Here is a 23,711-nt window from a genome sequence, read left to right on the forward strand (position 1 = left end):
TTCAAGGAGAGAGTATTAAAAAGCTGAGTACTCGGCATGACGAAGCAGTGGGGAGAGTGCATGGGGAAAATAAAAGTTGAAATGTGTCTGTTGCATTTGAAAATAAAAAGTAATTTGGTGACTTCAGTGAAAGCAGTTATATGTATTGACCAGTTTTTGTTTGTTTGGCAGCACTGGGGATCAAACCCAGAAGGTCTCCTGCAATGCAGGCAAGCCGTCTCCCGCTGAACCACATCCCCAGTCCCATGGACTCCCCCTTTTAAAAAATTTGTTCTTTTTAGCTATACATGACAGTAGAAGGTATTTTGACATATCATACATACATGGAATTCTTGTGGTGGTGCATGATGTGGAGTTTCACTGATCATATATTCACATATGAACATAGGAAAGTTATGTCCCGTTCATTCTACTGCCTTTCCCATTCCCATCCCCCATCCCTTTCCCTCACTCTTATCCAATCTGGTGAACCTCCACTCCCCCACCCACCCACTTACTGGGTGTCAGCATCCACATATCAGAGAGAACATTTGATCTTTGGTTTTGGAGGGACTGACTTATTTCACTTAGCATGATAATCTGTAGTTCCATACATCTACCTGCAAATGCCATAATTTCATTCTTCTTTATGGCTGAGTAATATTCCATTTTGTATATGTACCATGTTTTCTTTATCCATTCATCTATTGAAGAGCACGAACCTAGGTTGGTTCTATAGCTTAGGTTGTGAATTGAGCTGCTATGAATATTGACGTGGCTGCATCACCACAGTATGCTGATTTTAAGTCCTTTGGGTATAGACTGAGGAGTGGGATGACTGGGTCAAATGGTGGTTCCATTCCAAGTTTTCTAAGGAATCTCCATACTGCTTTCCAGAGTGGTTGCACCAATTTGCAGTCCCACCAGCAACGAGTGTACCTTTTCCCCACATCCTTGCCAATATTTATCGTGATTTGTATTCTTGATAATTGCCATTCTGACTGGAGATGAAAGCTCAGTGTAGTTTTAATTCGCATTTTTCCAATTGCCAGAGATGTTGAACATTTTCTCATATATTTGTTGACCATTCGTATTTCTTCTGTGAAGTGTCATGGACCCCTTTTCTATTGAAGTTTGGTCATATAGGTTGTAAATGACTTGGTTGTACAGTCAAGATCAAGAAAAGATGTCTCTCTCCCCTCTCTCTTGACTGTGAAAAGAACTCAGAGGAAGAGGCAAAATATTCAGAAGAGGAAGAGAGTAATTCTGAAAAGGGATACTTGAGAAAACCAGAGGAGGGCATGGGTTCAAAAACAGATTCAACTTGGACTAAGGGAGGGCTGTTTTTTTTCCCTCTGAGACAAGCCAACCGCATGGGTGAAGATGCCAATCAAGGTGTTTGTAAAACACAGGAAGGTGGATGAATAAGAGGTTCAGGCACACCCCGTGGCTTTTATTTTCTATGCAAAGTAGGAGATGAGCTCACCTCCAGAGAATAAATGGTAGCAGCTGAGTAGGAGGCTGAAAAAGAAAACAGAGGGGGCTGGGCATGTGGCTCAGTGGCAGTCTGCTTCTCTGACAAGCACAAGGCCCTAGGTTCAATCGCCCGGCACAGCAAAAAGATCCCCCACCGCTGCCAATAAAAAAAGAAGAAAAATTTTGCCATATCACCCAAGATGCTGTAAAAGAGCTGAGGAAATCCAGATGAATCTGAGTAAGAACACATAGAAGATGACCTAGTTAGCAGTGACTCATTCTTCAGAGCTTGTGGGAGGCCCTGTCACATGCTCTCAAAGCCTTGTCTACCTCTCCTGTAGAGACTCACCATGAGATGATCTGATTAAGTTCTGCTCCTATAGACTATACTCAGTGAGGTCCTGGGACCGGGGAGCATATATTTTGCTCACTACCTATCATTCAACTCTAAATTTTGTAGCAGTGGTCCGTTTCACCTCTTGAATGTAACCCTTGCTGCTTATTTTAAAAGGACAAGTTTTTCTTTTTCTCTTCTCCCTCTCCCCCTCCCTAACCTGGGGGCAGGGAACACGATTACCTAGAGTTATCTATCCTCCACAGGAAGGAGATGTCACCAGAAGATCTAGGAAGTGACTATCTCCCAAATTAACAAGTGAATTTCAACACACCAACAGGGCACACCTGGGACCGCCTACCAAGCACACCTGGGAAGTAGCCTTTGAATAGCCTCTTTGAAAGCCCTCTCTTTTCCCTGATGGGCAGAACCACAGGTCCCTGTATTTCTCCTTTTGCTAGCAAAGCAATAAAACTTTTTCCTTTTTGTCAAAATCTTGGATTGGCATCCAAAGACCAAGCTTTCAGTAACAGTTTCACAATTCTAAAATGTGAAGAACATATCCTCCCTACATGACCAGGAGATGGCTATAGTTAGGTTAGCACCAGATTAAAATTTAAAACATTAGAAAGCAGGGACTTCACATTTTCACTGTTGTTTCCTCAGTGCCTTCCACAGTGACTCAGGGCACGACATACAGTAGAAACTCCATAAATATTTACCCAAATGAATGGTACGGCAGAACGAGTCTCTTGACTCTCACCCTAGCACAACTACACATAGCAGATGTTCAGTGCATTATGGTTATTTGCTAGGGCCTATGCACATGCATTATTATCTCTTTTACTCTAGAGGAAAGTGATGCTCTGAGAGATTTAAGTTATCATGTGCAACTTCAAAAGTTAGTAAGTGGTGGAATCAGAATTCAATCTGTTTTGTCTCACTCCAAAGTCTGAGCTCTTACACTGTCTCCTAAGGGATTAGGCAATAAAAGATTTCATATATAAACCATCTTAGGGGTATATGCATTTAAAAGTCCCCTCAGTGTCCCCACCGGCAAAGAAACAGAAAATGAACAAAGGCAAAAATAGTCCACATCCAAAGTAATCATTTCAGTGGCAAATTCTCAGGCAAAGTGACTGTTACAGACCAATGAAGATAATATTTATGGGTAGGCACCTGTCACCTGCCTCCCCAATCACACCACGTAGGCACCTGCCAACCTACTCTATGTGATCCTGTACATTATCCTTCTCTCCAGCATAAATCTTTTTTTTTTTTTTTCTTTTTGTGGTGCTGGGGATTGAACCCAAGGCCTGCGCACGCGAGGCAAGCACTCTACCATCTGAGCTCTACCCCCAGCCCCTCCAGCATAAATCTTGACCCCACAGACAGAATTTGAAACACAATTCCACAGAGCTTATCTTCTCAGAATTACCGCAGCGTGACTGTAGAAGCTGTGTGGAATGATGGAAACAGCCACACAGATGTGGGCACACTTCAGCGCTCTATCCTCATCAATAGAATGAAGGCAATAACACTTGCCACCATACAGCTAAGGAAGCACATAAAATGCCTTTGGCACAGTAAGCATAAGAATCCCATTGTTAGCTGCCTTCTGCTTCGATAACCACGTGCCACCTCCTATCAATTCCTTGAAGACCCTGAAGGAACAGCCACCCATCCCGCCTCAGCGCCTCCTAGTTGTAGCAGGTGATATATTTCTCTGATTTTCAAAAACTTACACCAAATCATCTTTTCGTCAGAAGGTAAGATCTTAGCATTGAAAAGAAATAAATCAATCCTATAAGTGTTCCGCCTCTCCTTTATTTGTTCCCACTATTTAGTCCTTTCTAACAGTTTTACAGTCTTTCATAACATTACGCACAGTCAGGACTCTGGCTTCTTTTACAGCTGAAGAAAGTAAGATAGGGAAGGGTGGGGTGTCTATAGCAAGCTAGCTGAGCTATATGGAGGAGATCTGGAAACCAGATCTCTTAGTCCTTAGTTTAGTACTTTTCCCATTTAAAATAATAATAATAATAATAATAAATCATCCATGTAATTTACTCAAGTCTGGAACTCTCTATAATATTCTATGGTTAAATAAAATTTCAATCAAAAATAGGCAGTAAGTCTTGGTGTTGATGTCCTGGTTTCATATACCTTTTTATATACTCATAGAAGAAAACTAATCTGGAAACATCCAAAGTGAGTGAAGTGTGTAAAAGTGATGGTCATATTAAGTGTTAACTATGTGTTCTTTCAGAGGGAAACAAGTATCAAAGGTGTAAGATGCCAGTACATTTCAGAGTAAAAGCAATGAAAACTGCAATTTTATTTTACTAACCCTACAATATACATAATCATAATATATGAACAAATGAAATCATACATATAGAGGACATGTGTGTTCTGTAAGTTAAATCAAAATCAAAACATCATGCAAAGATAAATAAAATCATTCATTTTAGAGGAGCTCTGTGGTTATCTCTAGGCTTAAGAGGGAAAAGATATTACAAAGTGGAACTTGCCCATTTACAGGGAAAAAAATCACACAGAAAATAATCTCAGGGAACTGTAAAATGCAACTAACCTTACCGTCTAAAAGGGACCAAACTTGCTTAAAAGAAGTATGATTTTCATAGTAAATAAGGACTAATAAGGAAATGAAAATTAAAGCAATACAGCTGTCTACACTGATGGTCTAGCAACCATTAAAATAGCTTAATGCAAACAGGCAGCATTTCCCCAAATTATTTTTATATTAAATCAAACAATTTCTGCCACAAAAAGGATACATAAACCTATTAAGCAAAGATGAAGAAAATAAAATAATTATTCAAAACAAGTTAGCTCTCATCCCAAAATTCCTCCCCCAATTTAAAGTTTCAGACTTACTCTATGAGAATAATGTGTCCAGTTGTAATCAAATTCTTCTGCAATGCCACTAAAATCTGCCTCAACAAACAGCTTCTTTGCTTAATGGGTTTTAAATGACCCTACAACTTAAGCTTTTATTTTATGTAGGAGGAGCTTTGCTTTGTCCAAGAAAAGTACCAACTGTCATGAAAAAAATTGCATTCAAAGCAGATCAGCATTCAAGGTTATATTTGCAAAAAATTCAGAGGAAATTATAAAGTTCATCTGAGTGACTTCCTTTCCCTTTTAATTAGTTCCTGATATGGCCTCTTGGTGTGCCAATGTTATTTTACTATATGACTCACCACATTGGGAATTAAAAGATAATCCAAAGGTAAGTATATGAGTGCCAGATTTATGTTTTTACAGAGTATACTACCCAAGGCATCATCATTTTAAGTTTCGAATATCTTGAAGTATGAAGAGTCATAAACAGACAAGTCCCAAAACACAGATTCTCCTCTAGGCGCTGGCTCCCACGGTCAACTTTATGATCTTGGACAATTTCCCTAGCCTCTTTGGGACTCTTTTGAAAAAATATATATTTACATTGTAGGAGTGACGATGTAGCTCAGTGGTAGAGTGGTTGCTTAGCATACTTAAGGACCTGCGTTCCAATCTCTAGCACCACAAAAAATAATTATGATAATAAAAATTATTGAATGGAATCTCAGAAGTCATCCATTCTAACCTTCCATTCCCCAAAAATGTTGCTTCTGCACTTTACCTAAGAAATGGTCAGTTTTCTCATATGTAAAATGAGCTGGAAAAACTAAATAATGTCTAAATTTCTTCTGATTTCCCAAATCCTTGGTGTTATAATTAAAATTCAGTGTCACATACACATTTCTTTTTCCATTGAAAGTTTATTAAATCTTTCTTTATATAACCTGACAATATTTTATTTCAGCCTAGATAAAATTAAGAGACTCAGGCCATTACCAAATTGTCTTTCATTCTTCAAGTCTCCAGAGAGATATTTTTTCAGCCCCTGATTTAATCTCCAGGCCCAGGAACCATGCAAAGTCATAAGAAGTCAGAGCATTTTTGATGCTTTTCTAGAATAGATGAAATGTCTATTCGAAATAAGAGTGACTTGAGATTAGATCCAGTCTCCATACCATCTAAAATTCCAAAGGATAAAAATCATCTCCTTTGCTTCAGAACACAGGTTCAGACGTAATCATTTCTCAGATTCTAAAGATGTATTTTACATTAAATACGCAAACAACAAATAAAGAGCAAGAAGTCTGACTGAAAAGGGAAATATATACATTCTTTTCTCCATTATGAACTTTATGCTTTACCCCAAGATGTTTTTTACCCTGTCTCTTCATTTGTATTCATTTCCATAGTTAATGCTTCTCCCTGAATTGAACTTGGGAAGGTGGGAAGAAACTAATAGTTTAGGGAGTTTAGCATTTGCTTTTCACGTAGCAGCTAGTTTGGCTCTTTTGTAATCATTTTTGTAAGAAATTATTTATCAGACCTACAGAAGGGATTTTATCATCAAAATTTGCTGACACCATAGTAAGAAAAAGGAGATCTAGATTCAAAATGTTCATTCCTTTTCCTGAAATTGCAATTCCAATGAACTCATTCGTCTTCTTTATTAAAAACAAACAGGGCTGGGATTGTGGTTCAGTGTTGAAGCGCTTGCCTACCGCATGTAAGGCACTGGGTTCCGTTCTCAGCACCACATTAAAAATAAAGATATTGTGTCCGTCCACAACTAAAAATATTTAAAACCAACAAACAAGAAAAACTCCAGGAAGGTTTCTTCGAGCTTCTTGTTTTCCCTAAATCTTCTGTCACTTGTAAATATTTTACATACCTTTCAAGGCTGTAGATCCAGTTTCATGGTATTCTTATTATATCTATAATATTGGAGAGGTACCATTCAAAGAAATGTAAGCATAATAATGTCTTGGAATGATATAATGCCTTTGTTTGTAGATACGCAAGCCATAAGTTAAATTTAGTTAATAAAATACAATTTTATCATGCACCATGTCTTAGTTATTAGAGTTCATTAGTTTCTTCTTGATTTGTTAACTCAATCAGTGAAAGTATAAGCTAAACTTTGCTCCTTGGTGAGAGAAATACATTAAAAAGACAATTCATTTTGATTAACTAAAAGTCCTATTTGAATGCTTTCTAGTGGAATCAACAAAAATATATTTTTAGCTTTGGAATTGCCAATGATACTTCTATACTTGGTTCTCCACATTCATTAATCTCTGCTCCACACACCAGGCACGTTGTAACACCTAAGAAAACGATTTAGGAGTAACATGAATAAGGCAGAGAAAGGAGGCTGGATAAGACTAGTTGGGGAAGCCCCTCCTTAGCTGGAGGCTGAGAGAGAGAGTATAAACCTAAGTTTGATGCAACAGGATCAGTGTCTCAAGAGACCCAGAATGAAGACATCCATACATGCTTCAGGGTGGGGAAATTCTCCAGGACAATTAGGATCAAGTCATTCTTTTGTTAGAACTGGACAAGATGATATAAATTGTTCTGAAAGTAGTCTACAATTCCTGGAAAGGGGCCAGTAGAAACTAGGAAAAAGATATAGACCTGAGTCCCAATTTCAGAATCAATTAACAAAAATGGTGGGTAAAAGGGTCAGAGTTAAAGCATGATGTTCACAAAGGTTCCTTTTAGGTCTTTAGGCCAAAGTGACTCCATTTTGAAAACCAGCACCTGCCCACCCAGGCATGACCTTCCCGGTAAGCCCACCCCAAAAGAGTCCCTAACTACTGAAACCACAGCAAAGACATCAAGTAACAGTCACAGGGCCAGACCGATTATTTTTTATCTACTCCATTGTACATGACTATATAGTTTAGAAGTTCTTCCTGCAGGTTACTGCGCCTTGCAGCAGGGCAGCCTGGCAGACTCTCTCTGTCAATAAAACTTTGCTTGAACTCAGAGCTGTGTCTCCGGTGGATATTTGTGCTAGTTACCCTAACAGTTCCCATGAGCCCAAATCAATTCCAAAGGTACAGCACACCCTAGGCCATTTCCAGATTTCTTCCTGCTTACAGAGAATGGTTCTCATTGGATCAGGTCAATGCTGATGCTTCTAAGTCAGACATCATTAAGTGAAGCTAGGATTGGGCTAGGGTAAACAAGTACCTTCCATGACTTCTCTAGCAAGAACATCTAAACTATTTTATCCATTATCTCCCTCAGATAACCAAGTAGGTACTACTTCATTTTTACAAATGGGTATAACTCAAGTCTCAAAACAACTAAGTGGTGGAGCACTTGCCTTCCAAGTGTGAGACCCTGGTATCATTAAAAAAAATAAAAAATAAAAATAAAGTTTCCAAAGGTTAAGTTATTCTCCAAAAGTCAAAAATTCAGAAGACATAACAATCCAGGTCACCTAGATTTGACACCTAGTTTTTCGCTTTTCCTACAAAGTCACTACACTGTCAAATTTTTTTCTGACCCCTCATTAGCTAAAATTGTTGACTATTAGGGGTCATGATATCTCTTTCATTGTGTAAAAGCTCTATAACACTGAGTACTCTGTTGATCACCAGAATAGGAAATAGGTATTTCTGAACTGTTGTTCAAATGAAGAAATCAGCAGAGTCAATACAGTTGTTCCTTGGTATCCATGGAGGATTGGTTCCAGGACACCTCCCATACCAAAATCGAAGGTGCAGAAATCCCTTACATAAAATGGCATGATATTTGTATAAAACCTATATACATCCTCCTTCATACTTTAGATCATCTCCAGATTGCTTATTATCCTAGTGAAATGCAAATGCTATGCTAATAGTTTTTCTACTGTATTGTTTAAGGGATAATGACAAGAAAAATAAGTCTGTACAGGTTCAGCACAGACCCAATATTAAACTAAAAAAATCTATTTTCCATTCAGGTTTCTTTGAATCCATAGATATGGAATCCAAGATACAGGGGTGGAGACAACTGTATTTAACTCCTCAAAGTGTCACTGAGGTAGGAGTTGAGGGATAGCAAGATGGTGGAGGCAGGATACAAGAAAAAGGCCAGTTGGAGTACAAGACGGAGATGAGTCATCATGTCCCTGTTTTAAGATAGTCCTATTACCAGGAGAGTTCCCACCATTAAGGACATCACACCATGGCAACTCTGCCATAGGTTCTGTATTCTAATTAGGTGAAAATCAAGTAACCAGTGGGAACGAATAGGGCAAGGCCTTCAGTCAGGTCTGGGGGGAGAGGAACATGGTACAGCTCAGCATATAAAAGTCAGACTTGGGGCCTTGAGGCTCTCTCCCTCTCTCTCCCTCTTCCCCACTCTGCTTTTCAGAGTGTTGTTTTCTTTTTCACTTTCAATAAATCTATGCTCTGCCTCTTACTTGGGTGTATCTTACTCAATTTTTTTTTTTTTTTTTTTTTTGTACCAGGAATTGAACCTAGAGGGGCTTGACTACAGAGCCACAATCCAAATCCTTCTTATTTTTTTATTTTGAGACAGGGTCTCACAAAGTTGCTTAGGGCCTGGCTAAGTTGCTGTGGCTAGCTTTGAGCCTCCTGGGATTACAGGTATGTGCCACAGGTCTGGCTCTTGCTCAGTTCTTTATTAGAAACACCAGGAACCTGGACTCCAACTAGACACCCTACAGGTATTATTATTTCCTTTGTGAGATTAAAGAGTATTAAATATACAAAAACAAGAAAAATAAACAATCATTGATTACTTAGTGTATATGTACATATACATGTACACACATGGTTTTTAAGAAAATTCTTAATTTGGTAGCAATTTCAAAGCATTCATGTAGATGTACACTTTTGAGATTCCAAGGATATTTTTTGCTCGTGGGAGTTTTTTTGTTTTGTTTTGTTTTGAAGTGCTGGGGATTGAACCGAGGACTTTGTGCTTACAAGGCAAGCACTCTACCAACTGAGCTATATTCCTAGCCCTGTTTGCTTTTTTCTGTAGTGCTGGGGTTTGAATCCAGAGGGGCCGTGCCACTGAGCTACATCCCCAGCCCTTTTTATTTTTTATTTTGAGACAGTGTCTCACTAAGTTGCTGAGGGACCCACTAAGTTGCAGAGGCTGGCCTCCAACTTGTGATCCTCTCTTACCTCAGCCGCCTAAGTAGCTGAAATTCCAGTCTTAAACCACTGCACCCAACTTCCAAAAGCCTTAAATCATAACATTCCCAGAAAATTGACTTGAAAAGTTACTTGGTAGAGGTGCGTATTATACAGAAGAGAAGTGTCCTGTAAAGAACATACTCTGTGAGATGGAGGACATAAAGTCTGCCTGCTTTCCCCAAAATCCAGTTTTTATTTTGTCAAAACCAGTTTATAATTTCTAAAATCTTCTCCAGACTAGCACAGACTCAACATCTGGAGACCACAGATGAGAATCCCAAGAAACCCACAGGATCCAGGCAGATTACACTTAGCAACATGAGGGTACAGTCTCCAAATGCTTGTCTGGAGTAAGAATTAACACCAAACAGGTCAGGGATGTAGCTCAGTGGTAGAGCACTTGCCTAGCATTCAAGAGGCCCTGAGTTCTATCCTCAGCATCATATAAGTAAATAAAAATTCAAATATTATTAAAAGGCAGGGTGGCTCCCACCAGCTACTTGGGCAGCTGAAGCTGGAGAATCACAAGTTCAAGGTCAGGCAATTTAGTGAAACCCTATCTCAAAATTTAAAAAAAAAAAAAAATTGCAGAAAGGGCTTGGGATGTAGTTCAGTGGTAGAGTGCCCCTGGGTTCATTCACTAGTACTGCAAATAAATAAGGATTTAACACCAAACAGTCTTGAATACCGATCACAGAGGTCAGTAGAGTCGCACTGTTTTCCACTGGACATTCACACGGCAACGATGTGCCAAGCACCAAGAGAGATGCCAGAGTACAAAGATGAGTTCAAAGCTGTCTCATGTTACTCACATTCTAGGAAGTGGGATAGAAACTAGAAGCTATTGAGTATTTACAGTAGAGTTGAGAAGAATACTCCATAACAGAGGGAATCACTGGCACCTAAGAGAGTTCAGAGGCGAGAACAACTAATTCTACCCTGTGTAGTTGTTAGGTAGTAGCTAGCTATGAGCAGCAAATTGCATGGTAAGGTTGCAGAGTGTTCTTTAAATTACTTTAGGGTCTTCCTTAAACTACTTCCAAAGTAGATGAGAAAGTAAAGGGTGGTACTTAATTTGTAGAAAATAAACAGAAGCAAGGGAGTTAGTTGGAAATCAGGTCAAGAGAAAAGGATTAATGGGACTAACTCTTGACAGGGTCCGTTGATGTGATTTGAAGCTAGGAATTATGCTGTAGGTGCCTCCATTTGTCTGGGAAGGAAGATTCCTTTAGTAGCGCAGGCGCACTAAGGTAACTTCTGACCAGCTATTGACCCCAGTGCCCACGTGAACATGGGATTGACTTGTAGACGAAGTCTCCCTAAATAGGACGGCCACCAGGACAGTTCCAGAGAGCACCAACTAAGGTCAAAAACCCCACCGCCCAACATGAAGGAGGAGTTGAACACCTGATTGGCAAAGAGTACAGAAGGTGGTAACAGCTCTCCTGGCAAACCTCAAACAGTAATAAATTTGGAGACAGTGTTGGTTGTCTCCTCTGTGGTTCTCTGCTCAGACGGCCCACTTTCTCTCTTGAGAGTGCTCTCTGCTTGAGCCTCGCTTTGCTTTTACTTTACTTTCACCTCACTTTCTCTTTATTTCCACTTATAATAAAGTTCTCTTGTATGGCTTTTGGTGTCTGACTTTACATTTTCTTTCATAGGAACATAAGAACTGAGGTTTGGAGTTTCAGCTCCCTCATTTCCTGTGACATAGTGAAAAGAGTAAGTATTTTCAGACAGAGAGGGTTTGGTGGGCCATCCTAGCTCCTGATAATATCAAGTTATATAATACTAAAAAATACATTTGGCCTTTGCCCTGGTTCCCTGCACAGAATGCCTAAAACTTTTGGAATTTCTGGAGTAATAGGAATGCCTTTTGTTATTCATAAGGAGTCACTTTAAACCAGACCTACCACCTGCTACTCAGGAAGATGGAGGCTGGGAGCCACAGGGACCAACCAGAGGGTTACAACTTTCAGTCTCACTCCTGACCTCCAGGGAAGGGGAGGGGCTGCAGATTGACGCCATCAACATGAGTCAGTGATTTGATCAATCATGTCTACATGATGGAGTCTCCATGAAAATCCTAAATGAAACACTCCAAGACTTCAGTGTAGACAAGGATTTTTTGGACAAGACCCTAAAAGCACAGCAATAAAAGCAAAAATGAATGGGATATGAAACTGAGGAGCTTCTGCACACCAAAGGAAACAATTAACAGAGTGAAGAGGACCTTTGGAACAGAAGAAAAGATTTACAAACTAACCATTCGACAAAGGATCAATATCCAGAAAATATAAGGAACTAAAACAATTCAATAGAAAAAAAATAATAACCCAGTTTTAAAATGGGCAAGTGATCTGAATAGACATGTCTCAAAAGAACTACAAATGGCCAATAAATACATGAAAAAATGCTCGATGTCACTATTCATCAGGGAAATGCAAATAAAAAAAAAAACAATGAGATGTCATCTTAGCTAGAATGACTACCATAAAAAGATGAAAGGTAAATGTTACCCAGTGTTAGAAACACTGGGGTGCTGGAAGGAATGGGAAGTAGCTCAGCAAGGCAAACTTTATTTCTGCAGAAGGGTGTACTAGCAAACCTGGCAAGCAAACACACTTGGGTAGGCAGTCCACCTGTTTTCATCCCTAACACAGCATTGCCCCTTGCTCTGATAGGAGGAGCTCAGGGCTACAATCTACTCAACTAGCTAATTTAAAAATTGAGGAGAACAAAGACAAGGTCTATAGTTAAACTGGCTATGGTCAAAGCTTATGTCCCAATTAAGGATAAATACTATATTCTGAAAATGGACCACCACACTTTCTATTTCTCACATGAAGATGTGGAGGAAAGGGAACTCTTGCACACCATTGGTGGGAATGTAAATTAGTATAGCCATTCTGGAAAACAGTATGGAGGTTCCTGAAGCAATTAAAAATAGAATGGTCATATAATTCAATAATCCCATTATTTGGCCTATAGTCAATGGAAATGAAATCATCATGTTCAAGATACATCTGCACTCCAATGTTCATTGTAGCACTATTCACAATAGCCAAGAAGTGGATAAAGAAAATATACCTAAAGGATGAATGGATAAAGAAAATATACCTAAAGGAATACTATCCAGTCATAAAAATGAATGAAATCCTGTCAGTTGCAGCTACTTGGATGGAACTAATGAACAATATGTTCAGTGAAAAAAGGCAGGCACAGAAATCCAAGTCCTGAATATTCTCACTCATTTGTGGAAGCTAAAAAGTTGACCTCATAGAAAAGAATACAATAGTGGTCACTAGAACCTAGTGAAGGGAGTGGGGAGGGGGAGGAGAGAGAGTTTAGATAACAGATATGAAAAAAATGGAAGGAATTAGTTCTAATGTCCTATATAGTACAGAAGGGTAACTATAGTTAAAAGTGATTTATGATATAAATCAAATAACTAAGAGTTCGAAGTTTCTAAACAAAGAGAAATGATAATTGTTAGAGGAAATGGAAATGCTAATCACCCTGATTTGACCATTACATATTGAATACATGCACTGAATTATCATATTGTACCCCATATATACAAATATGATGTTAGAATTTTTTTTTTGGTCAATGGATCTTTTATTTTATTTATTTATATATGGTGCTGAGTATTGAATCTAGGGACTTGCACATGCCAGGCAAGCCCTCTACCACTGAGCCACAGCTCCAGCCCCAGGAAATTTTTTAAAAACTAAAAAACAAACAAACTAAATGAGTGTTCACTCACAGAGCTCCAGGTTGGCAAACATGTCAAAGTGCTGGAACAATGGCATGAGCCTAGAGGGGACATGGAAGCTTCATACTCCTCTATCCCATACAACTCTTCCATTTGGCCGTTTCCAAGTTGTGTCCTTCATGATGAACTGGTAGTGGTAAGTAAAGTGTTTTCCTGAGTTCTTGGAGTTATTCTAGTAAACTATTGGACCTGGGGTGGGTGGATGGGAACACCCAAATTACAGCCAGTTGGGCAGAGACACTTGGACTTGCTATTGACATCTGAGGTAGGTGCCATCTTGTGGGATTGAGTCTTTAATCTCTGGGGCCTTTGTTCACGAAGCATAGCTCACATCAAAATTGAATTCAGTTGTTGAACTCCCAAGTTGATATCAGAGAATCTGAGATTTGGAGAATTGGTTGGTGTCAGAAAATACCCTAGAGAAGTCAGCCTTTATTATAACATTTTCTTTATCAGTCATATTGCCTACCTTTTGCAAAGGCCTACATCTTTTAGGAAGTTAAGATAAAGTTGTCTGGAAAACTGTGGCAGAGATTGCTAATTATTTCCCAGTATGCATTCTCCTCTTTTTCCTTTTAGTAATAGAACTCATGAGCTTTAGTTGTGGACACAGTCTCCCAGTTAGAGACTGCATTTTGCAGAATTCACTGCAGCTTGGTTTGAAGATAGGACTAAAACTTGGACAATGATAGGCAAAAAGTGATGTGTGCAAACTTTCTTGTTGTGCTTTGACAAGCAAGATACTTGTCTTTTTCTTTCCCTCCTCCCATCCAATCAGCAAGCTATAACCCAGCTGTGAAAGTGGGCACCTTATTTGACCACAAGGTCAACAAACTAAGAGATGGCAGAAAAACAAGACAGAAGGATCCTGGGCCTTAGGTGACCTGTACCAGTGCTGCCTGTCCACCTCTTAGTCTGTTGCTTAAGTCATTATATTTTGAAGTCTCTTGATTATAGCAGCTTACCCTTGACCCTAATAGAGAATAAAATCTTCATTAAAGCACCAACTGATATTACAGAGTTCTTCTTCACAAGGATATCTATACATGGAATCCCAAAATCAAACAATGCCCTAAACCTAAAGGGGGAAAAATGTGTTAATGATGTTTCAAACCCAGTTATAGCTTTTTGTTGGTGACCAAAATACCTGTCAAGAACAACATAGAAGAGAAAAAGTTTATTTTGGCTCATGGTTGCACGGGTTCAGTCCATGGTGGGCCAACTCCATAACTCTGGGTTCCAGAGAGGCTGAACATCATGGCAGAAGGGCATGTCGGAGGAAAACAGTTCAGAACATGGCAACCAGAAGCAGAGAAAAAACTCCATTCACCAGGGACAAAATATAAACCTCAAAGGCACCAGTCCTGTACAGTGACCTGCTTCTTCCAGCCATACCCTACCTGTCTACAGTTATCACCCAGTTAAACCATATCAGTGGATTAGCCCACTAATTAGATTATATCTCTTGATCTAAGCATTTCACCTCTGAAAATTCAGGTATTGTCTCACATGAGCTTTTGGGGGATACTTTATATATAAACCATAACAGGGAGTTTGTTTTCTATTTTTTTGCTTTGATTTCCCCTTAAATTCTAGTAATTGCCTACTGTCACTCCTTTAAATTCAACACTAACTAAACTTTCACATGTCTCTCACCTTAGTATTTACTTCCATTAGGTGCAGGAATAGTACCTTATTTGCCTTTATAAATCTACTTCCTAGAGTACAGAAGATGTTCAATAATGCAAGATATTCATTGAATGCAACCATATCCACTTTTTTTTAGTTCTTGGACACATATTTTTTATTCTAATAAAGTAAATAAAGGAAAGCAATAATAATAACAGAACAGACTGATACTGTTAGTCTAAACTATATGTCAGGCAGTATGTTCAGTGATTACTCAGTTTTTAGTCCTCACAACAATCCTGTAATGTAAATACTACTACAGTAGTCCCCTCTTATAAGCAGGGGATACAACTAGAGCCCCCAGTGGATGCCTGAAATCATAGATAGTACTGAACCCTGTATATATCTGAGGGGTTATGGAAAATAATATTCCTGCAACATAGCCCCCAAAGAAAAATGGAGAGAGGTGCGGCTCTGGAGGAGGGAGGAACAATGGTCCCTGGGGGAAAGGGGCAGATACCGAATGCTGGGCCCTAAACCATGACCTTCCCCCTATAGCTAACTAGTCCAAATCGGAAGCACAGCAAATACCAATGGGAAAGATTTGAGTACTCATCCCAGAGATCTGGACTCTTATCTCCCCAGACAACACTGAGTTTCAACCCTTTTACAACTACCTTCCTAAATTAAAGTTTTAACCTGTTCAACTAGCCCCTGACTGTCAAGACTGCACGTACACTGCTCCCAATGATTACATCATTGTACCCTATAAAACCAAAATCCCCTCTGTAACTAAAGGCCATTTACCCATCCGGAAAGTGACTCCTGAATCTGCGAAGGAATAAAGGCTTCTCTGAATTCGTCGAGGTCTTTATCATATGTATCTATGATAAAGTTTAATTTATAAATTAGGTATAGCAAGAGATTATCAATAGTTAAATAAAAGTGAATAATTACAATAATACATTGTAATTAAAGCTATGCACTCTTATTATAGCTTTCTTGTAACAATGGTCCACTTCACCTTTTGAACATAGTTCTGAGGCTTGTTTTTAAAGGGTTCATGTTTTCCTTTTCCTCTTCTCCCTCTCCTTAACCTGGGGGCAGGGAACAAGATTACCTTGAGTTATCTGTTGCCCCACAGGAAGGAGATGTCTGCCCCAGGATCTAGGAAGTGAATATCTCCCAAATTAACAAGTGAATCCTAACACACCATCAGGGTGTCCTGGGACCCCCACCAGACCACACCTGGAATGTACCCTTTGAATAGCTCCTTTAAAAGTCCTCTGTTTTCCCTGATGGGCAGAATCACAGCCTCTGGGACAGGAGTCCCCTGTGTATCTCCTTTGCCAGCAAAGCAATAAAACTTCTTTTTCCTTTTTCTCAAAACTGTGACCTTGTTATTAAATTGACATTAATTGGCATTGGGCACAAGGACTGAGCTTTCAGTTACATTCTCACCCTTCTTCTCACCCACGGTTGATCATGGGTAACTTAAATCATGGAAAGCCAAACCTCAGACAAGGAAAGGACTACTGTAATTTACATTCCTATTTTACACAACAGGAAACTCAGGCTTGGGCAAATTAAACTTTCCCAATGTCTTACATTTAGGAAATGCCTGAAATGGGGATTTGAACCCAAGATTGCTTGTCATCCAAAGAGAACTTTCTGTAGCTACAAAGCAATCTGCCATATTTTCTTACAGAAGCAGCCTGGAAATAGGATGACCTGGAATAGGATGAAGTAGGATGACCTAGGGAAAAACCTATGATCCTAGGTTTAAGAAAGTTACAGGCCTGGTGTGGTGGCACACACTTGTAATCCCAGCAGCTCAGGAAGCTGAGGCAGGAGGATCCAGAGTTCAAAGCCAGCCTCAACAACGTGGAGACACTAAGCAACTCAGTGAGACCCTGTCTCTAAATAAAATATAAAGAGGACTGGGGATGTGGCTCAGTGGTTAAGCGCCCCTGGGTTCAATACCCACTACCAAAAAAAGTTATAATGAAGTCAACCTAAATGACATGTTGTGAGTTTCCAAATCAGCACAAATTGTATCTTTTTTTTTTTTTTTTATTTGCTAGTTTCCTAATCAATGAATACCTTTGCCTTGAAAATCTGAACACAAGAAAAAATTTTAATCTGGTCTGAGCCTTGACATGGCTACCTAAAAACTAAAGAATACTGTCCTGGAATGATCACAAGTTGTATTACTATGTTCTATAAATGTTTCAGAGGACAATGAAGGAAAACATTATAGATATAAAATAGGCTTCAGAAGATCAGTTTGAATATAGTAAATTATCTATCAGATAATTTATTAATCAATTCTATTTCTAAATTTGTTATTGTAAAAACATTTAAACACAGAAGTATAACTTGTACAATGAAATTACATACATCCATTATCTAGATTCAAAATTACTAAGATAGCAAAATATTTACTAATCTATTATGAAATGAGAACTGATATTTCTCCTATAATATAATATAAAGCTGCTCCCCTGCCCTTTCCACTGCAGTCATTTCCCCGCCTCCCAACTTACAACCTAGCTTGTCAATCTGTGAACATCCTAGCTAGCTATTGGTTCATCAGTCAGCTTGCAAGTATCCTTCTCCGTTATTGGTCCCCTGTTAGCCCGCAGAATTCCACTGCTTAAGAATGGCTCCCCCCCATTTTCTCTCTCTCTCTCCTCCTCCCTTTCATGCTCTCTCCTCCTCCCTTTCATGCTCTCTCCTCCATTTCACTCTCTCTCTTGCGCGTGCGCACTCTCTCTTTTTTTCCTCTCATTGTCTCTCTTACCCTGCAGGGAGACACTCTCCCTGTTTGCTTAATAAACTGTCTTATGTGAGTTCCCGCGTCAGGAGTGGTTTCTGGGTTCTTACACCTCCTCCCAAAAACCAGGAAGTTGGGCTGGGGAGACAGCTCAGCTGGTAGAGTGTTCTCCTGGCAAGCACAAGGCCCTGAGTTCAATCCCCAGTACCGCAAGAAAAAAAAAAAAAAAAAAAAAAAAAAAACCAGGAAGTTATCATATTCACAGAATCTTAAACTAGTAAGACTGAAACAATCTAAACACTTTAATTCCCTCTTTGACAGACAAGGAGCTGAAGGTCCTGAAAGGAGAGATCTAACCAAGCTAGCTGATGACAAAGTCTATATAAAAATCCATTTCCATTATATCACACTACTATTTAGTATTAAATATTCTTTAATTTTTTAAACCATCTGAAAATAATTCACAGAATATGGTAAAAGCTTTCTCTCTACAAATTCATTAAAACAGACTAGGTTATCCTTCAGCATTGCCAGATATGAGCTTTTCCTACCTAAAAATTTTTTCCAAGAATATGAAATTACAATGCAACTTTTTATCATTGATCCTTTTTAGTTTCTAAACAGTATTATAAAACAATTTTTCAATCAAAAGAGTTCTGAGAAAAAATTGTGTAGAATTTTACCAAAACACCATGATCTTTCTTGGTTTCTCTTTGATAATCCTGAGACAGGAAAAAACACATCATGAAGTTTTTAATGAACTATTAACAGGAAACCAGAGTGTACACAAGTGTGTCCTAGGATTAAGTCTTAATAAAACTGGAAAGTTAAGACCCAGCTGGAGACTGAACAACCAGCAGAAAATTCCTAACAGCCAGGATACACCATAATTTTCAGGAAAAATAAAGATCAAAAATGCATATTAATTGTTTCAAGTTGTCATTTTTTTAGTGGCATATGGGTTTTTAAAACTGCTTAAATGGGTTACTAATAGGTTCATCTACAAATCTTTCATGTAATTTAGAACAAAAACAAATTTTAGAAATCATATTCACTATATATTAACACTGACTTTGAAGTAGTATTATCGCCAGAAAGAGAACAGATAAATTGTTTACTGTTAATATTAGGATGATCTCATTAACTATTTTAGATTGGCAGTATGTCTTTGAAGAAATCTTTTAGTTCTTTCCTCACACTGAGATCTACTGTCTCCCTAGTTACTGCCATTTAGTGATTCATTCATTTATGCAGTCAGTTATTTTTTTCAATAAATAGTTATTGAATTCTGTGTTAGGTAATCGAGATATAGCAATTAACAAAGTCCTGCACTCATTGAGCCTACATTCTAGTAATGGAGATAGACCATAAACAAACAAACAAAAATATATTAGGGAGGTGAGGTTGTGGCTCAGTGGTAGAACACTTGCCTAGCATGTGTGAGGCACTGGGTTTGATTCTCAGCACCACAAACAAAACAAAACTAAACAAAATGTTGAAAGCTGAGCTGCAAATTACTTTCCTTGGTTTTGTGCTGCTTTCTAGCACATACATGTAGTCCAAATTTCAAAGATATGGAATAACTGACAGAATTACAGATGTACACACTAAGTTAATCAAACCTGTTTTATCCCATGGTATACTGGCTAAGAACCTTAAATCTAGAGCCCACTCTGCCTGGGCTTGAATCTCAGTTCCATCATTTACTAACCATATGACCCTGGAGAATATAGTAAAGTTCTCTATGCCTCAGTTTCCTCATTTTTAAAACAGGGATAGATAGTATAGAGCTTACTTTACAAGATTGTAGTAAGAACTAAGTGAATTAATGTGTGTAAAGCACCTACTATGTGCCTGGAACATAGTAAGCCTATGTGTGAATTTTGTAATTGAAAGCTTTGATTGAAAGTATGGGCAGCAGGGTGAATGAAATAAAATTGATCTGTCCATTAATTTGCCAGGATTTACCCCTTTGTGACTGGGGTATATCCCAATACTGACATCCCTTCTTTGTATCAGGCTCCCAAAGCAGGAATTATTTGCTCTGAAAAAACCTCGTTAATATTCACATAAAGTCCTCAAGAGGGCTATGTGGGGAAGAAGCAGGTACTTGTTACTCTCCCACATTTGCACAGCATGACTGATTCTTGTCTCAAGGATTTTGCACCACACAGGGATGGGGACTAGGACTGGTATATGTTAATGATGTGTAATGAATAACCGTATGAATACATGAACGCATGTTAGGGTGAAATAATAATTCTCAGAAGAGAGATTAAACATAATGATGAAATAACAAAAGGGAGGGAGATAGGGAATTGCCAAATCACCACAAGACCTCATTGCCACACTTGGCAACTGTGCAGAAAGCTCTTGAATGTTTTTTTTTCCTTAGCAAATGAACCATTTTCTGTAAATGCTTAACAGAAATTCCTCAAGTCTCACCGTTGAAACATGAGGTTCCTCCTCTGGAGTAAACAAAGCAGGGAGTATCTCAGGATAGACATCCGTAGATAATTCGAAGTACCCAAACATCAAATAACAAGGACCAGATCCCTTCCCTGGTTCATCAATTCCATATGCCAGAATGGGTCGCAGAATTTCAGGAATAGAGAAGATGAAATAAAGAAGTTTAAGGAAGCCAGTGAAGAAAACCAGTGATCATTTCCACTTCTTTTCGAAGGTTTGAAAAACCAAATTAGGGAAAGAGGGTAGTGGAGAAAATCCCACAATTTTTTTAAGTAAAATTAGTCACACATGTTAACTTGATTTTTGCCTGCTCTCAAGGTGTTTATAGAGACTTAAATAGTCTTTGTACTCTTTAATTAGTATTGCATTGTCATTTTTTCCAAATCCAATGCAATCTCCATTTAGCAACCACAGATTAAAATGCAAATTGAACTGGGTTAGTCTTCCTCCGCTCAAAACACATTCAACTACTTTTCAATTTCTGCCTGGTATCCAAAGCACTTCATGTGTAAGCCTCTGCTTATCTTTACTCAAATTCTTTCATGCCTCAATAAAGTCATACTAAACACTTTGCCTTTCCCTAAATATTATTTGAATTTCTTATGCCCCATTACCTTTGAACTAGAACCTCCTTCAAACTATAGGAAGATAGATGGGGATGTAGCTCAGTTGGTAGAGTGTTTGCTTTGCATGCACAAGGCCCTGGGTTCAATTCCCAGAACCACAAAAAAAAAAAAAAAAAAGGAGGATAAGTATATTGACAAGAAGTCTAGTTAGAGAATACTTTTAATAATCAAAGGAGACGATAAAGAGATTTTCCTATTTATCATTCAAAACTCCACTCAGACATGATCCCTTTTCTGAAACCCATACGCTGGGTTTCCATAGACTCTCGGAAAAATACTTTCCTCACCTGGCGCACGCATGTGACCTCAACAATTCTGGAGGCTGAGGCAGGAGGATCTCAAGTTTGAGGCCAGACTGGGCAACTTAGCAAGGTTCTGTCTCAAAATTTAGAAAAATAAATAAAAAGGGCTGGGGAAGTGGCAGAGTGCTCCTGAGTTTAATACCCAGTACCAAAAAAAAAGGAACAAAACAAAAGTAAAAAGCAACCAAAAAACACCAACAAATGCTTTCTTCTATTTAGTAGACTACATCGTAATTGTCTATTTATCTCTCTATCTCTTGAACTGGAACTGGACTGTGAGATTCTTGAGGATAAGAAATATGTATTTATGTTTGAGTTCTTTTAGTGCATATTTGGTGGAGCCAGGAAGGATGAGTCAGAGAAGAAAGTAGACAGAGCTAGAGTCATCTTAAAAGGCAGAATTTGAGATGAGTCCAGTAAACATAGTTTTTCTTCAGGAAAAAGTCAATGATGATGTGTAAATTTGGGTTATCTGCTTTTTTCTTCACCTAATGTATGAATGACATAAGCCATTCACATTATCCTGAACCCTTTAGGTCACCACACTGCTTAACAAATCTCATTTGCTTTGTTGCCCAAACACTTGATTATACAGATAGATTCTCTAACTCCAAGCTGCATAGATGCTACTTAGTATGGACATTTTAGAAAAGAATTCATTAGTTGTGAACATTCTTTTTAATAAAGTTTGATGGGGTTTTGTTGTAGCCAATATAGGCCACATTTCATTTCTTAACTATTATCTATGGTATTTAATAGGATGCAAATTCTCATTATACCAAGCATTTGTTTCTATTTCCAATATCTTTCCCTTCTCCTTCTCCCTGCAGATATTTCAGAATTCCAAAAGGAAAAGGTTCTCTTTAAAGTCATAGGAAGTATCTCCTGTATTAGTCTCCTGTTGAGATGGTACCTTTCCTGTGTCTCTCTTCTGAATCATCTCTCACTTCCATATGACTGTGACACTTCTGTGGACTAATGGATTTTTAGTCCTAACAGACATGTACAAACTCATGCTACTTCACCAGACAAATAACCATCAAAATGGACCGAGACACAGTGATATGCATTTAAAGAACTCTAGATTGTGAGTTAGGGGACCCGAGTTTGGGCCTCAATGCTACTACCATTAGCTTAGGCAATGACTTTCATCAATAAAAAAGTAAGCTAGATGACCTTGAGTGTCAAATCCAACTCTCATTACTCTCCACAAAATACTTTTAAATAAATTTTACTTTATAATAAGTACATTTAGTTTATACAATTTTGTTATAAATTTTAAGAAAATTAAAACTTACCTTTCCAAATGTGCATGGGGTCCGGCTAGTTCTTGTGAATTATCTCTACAAGCCCTATGTAAAGAGAGCAATATTGGTCAACGGCAAACCAACTTACAGGAAAAGAAATTTTAATCTGTAAAACTTCTGATGGTATCTGTGGAAAAGAAAATAGTCAAATAAATATTGTTTTCTTTTGTAAAATGTTTAAGGTAATCTAACTTGTGTGGGCTGGCGTAGCTCATGTTGCATTCCTTCCTTTCAAAGAGAATAAGTAACATTAATACTAATTATCACACATGAGTTGAGAATTATTTAGACAATAAATATTCTGAGCATATTACTCAGACTTTCATGGTATTATGTTTGGAAGTGAGAGGAGATAACTAAAGGTTATAGGTTTTATAGAAGATATCCTTTTAAAAAAATATTTCACTTAACCAAGAGTTGAAGTGCAAAGCAGGCCAGTGTACTACAGCATTATCTAAGGACAATGTGGTTCCAAAAGTGCTGGTGCACCAAATCGAGTCATACAGAAGAAACCTTACAGTCACTGGGTCTTGCTGCTACACTCAAACTACCACGAACAGATAAGACTCGCCTTTTTATGAACCTCTCTAGAGAAAAGATTCCACAAATTTCTTCAAGAACCATTTCCAATATTTCGCAATCAAGATTCCTCTTGAAGTGTAACCAAAATCTTCCATGGCCCTTCTTAAGTCTATTTAATCATCTAAGAATAAAAGAAATATTTATTGACTCTCCCCTGCATCTGAGTCATTGGTACATTTTAGGACAATTATTAAAGTATACCTCAGGCTTCTCTTCTGGGTCAATGAATACAGTTCCTTCAATATTTCCCTCAGAAAGCATCTCTTATATTCTGTGTCTGTTTCTTTAGATAAATGTCTTACTTCAGGATTCTGGTAAGATCTGCCTGGTTTTGATTTTCTCTTCCTGTGTTTTGTACTCTAAATTTGGTATTTATAATTTTGATGGAGTCTACAGTATTTGCTCCTTCCTTAACATTATCTT

General features: G+C 38.3%; 1 protein-coding gene across 5 annotated transcripts in view; it reads right to left on the reverse strand.

The window, feature by feature from the left end:
• Il13ra2 (interleukin 13 receptor subunit alpha 2) overlaps nucleotides 1-23,242 on the reverse strand; it is a 60,378-nt gene extending 37,136 nt beyond the window's left edge. Inside the window, exons 1-2 of one of the 5 annotated variants that reach the window (XM_047536536.1) lie at nucleotides 23,118-23,242; nucleotides 22,698-22,833 (exon numbers count right to left, since the gene is read on the reverse strand). The gene's annotated coding sequence lies outside the window, so the exon portion shown is untranslated. Of the gene's footprint in view, nucleotides 1-4,690; nucleotides 4,803-22,697; nucleotides 22,834-23,117 lie in introns of those variants that run through there. The other 4 variants (XM_047536540.1, XM_047536535.1, XM_047536533.1 and 1 more) reach the window with 4 other exon arrangements.
• Between the last annotated feature and the right edge of the window lie 469 nt (nucleotides 23,243-23,711).

This window comes from Sciurus carolinensis, chromosome X (assembly GCF_902686445.1).
Source record: "Sciurus carolinensis chromosome X, mSciCar1.2, whole genome shotgun sequence".
In the NCBI taxonomy this organism is placed as follows: domain Eukaryota; kingdom Metazoa; phylum Chordata; class Mammalia; order Rodentia; family Sciuridae; genus Sciurus; species Sciurus carolinensis.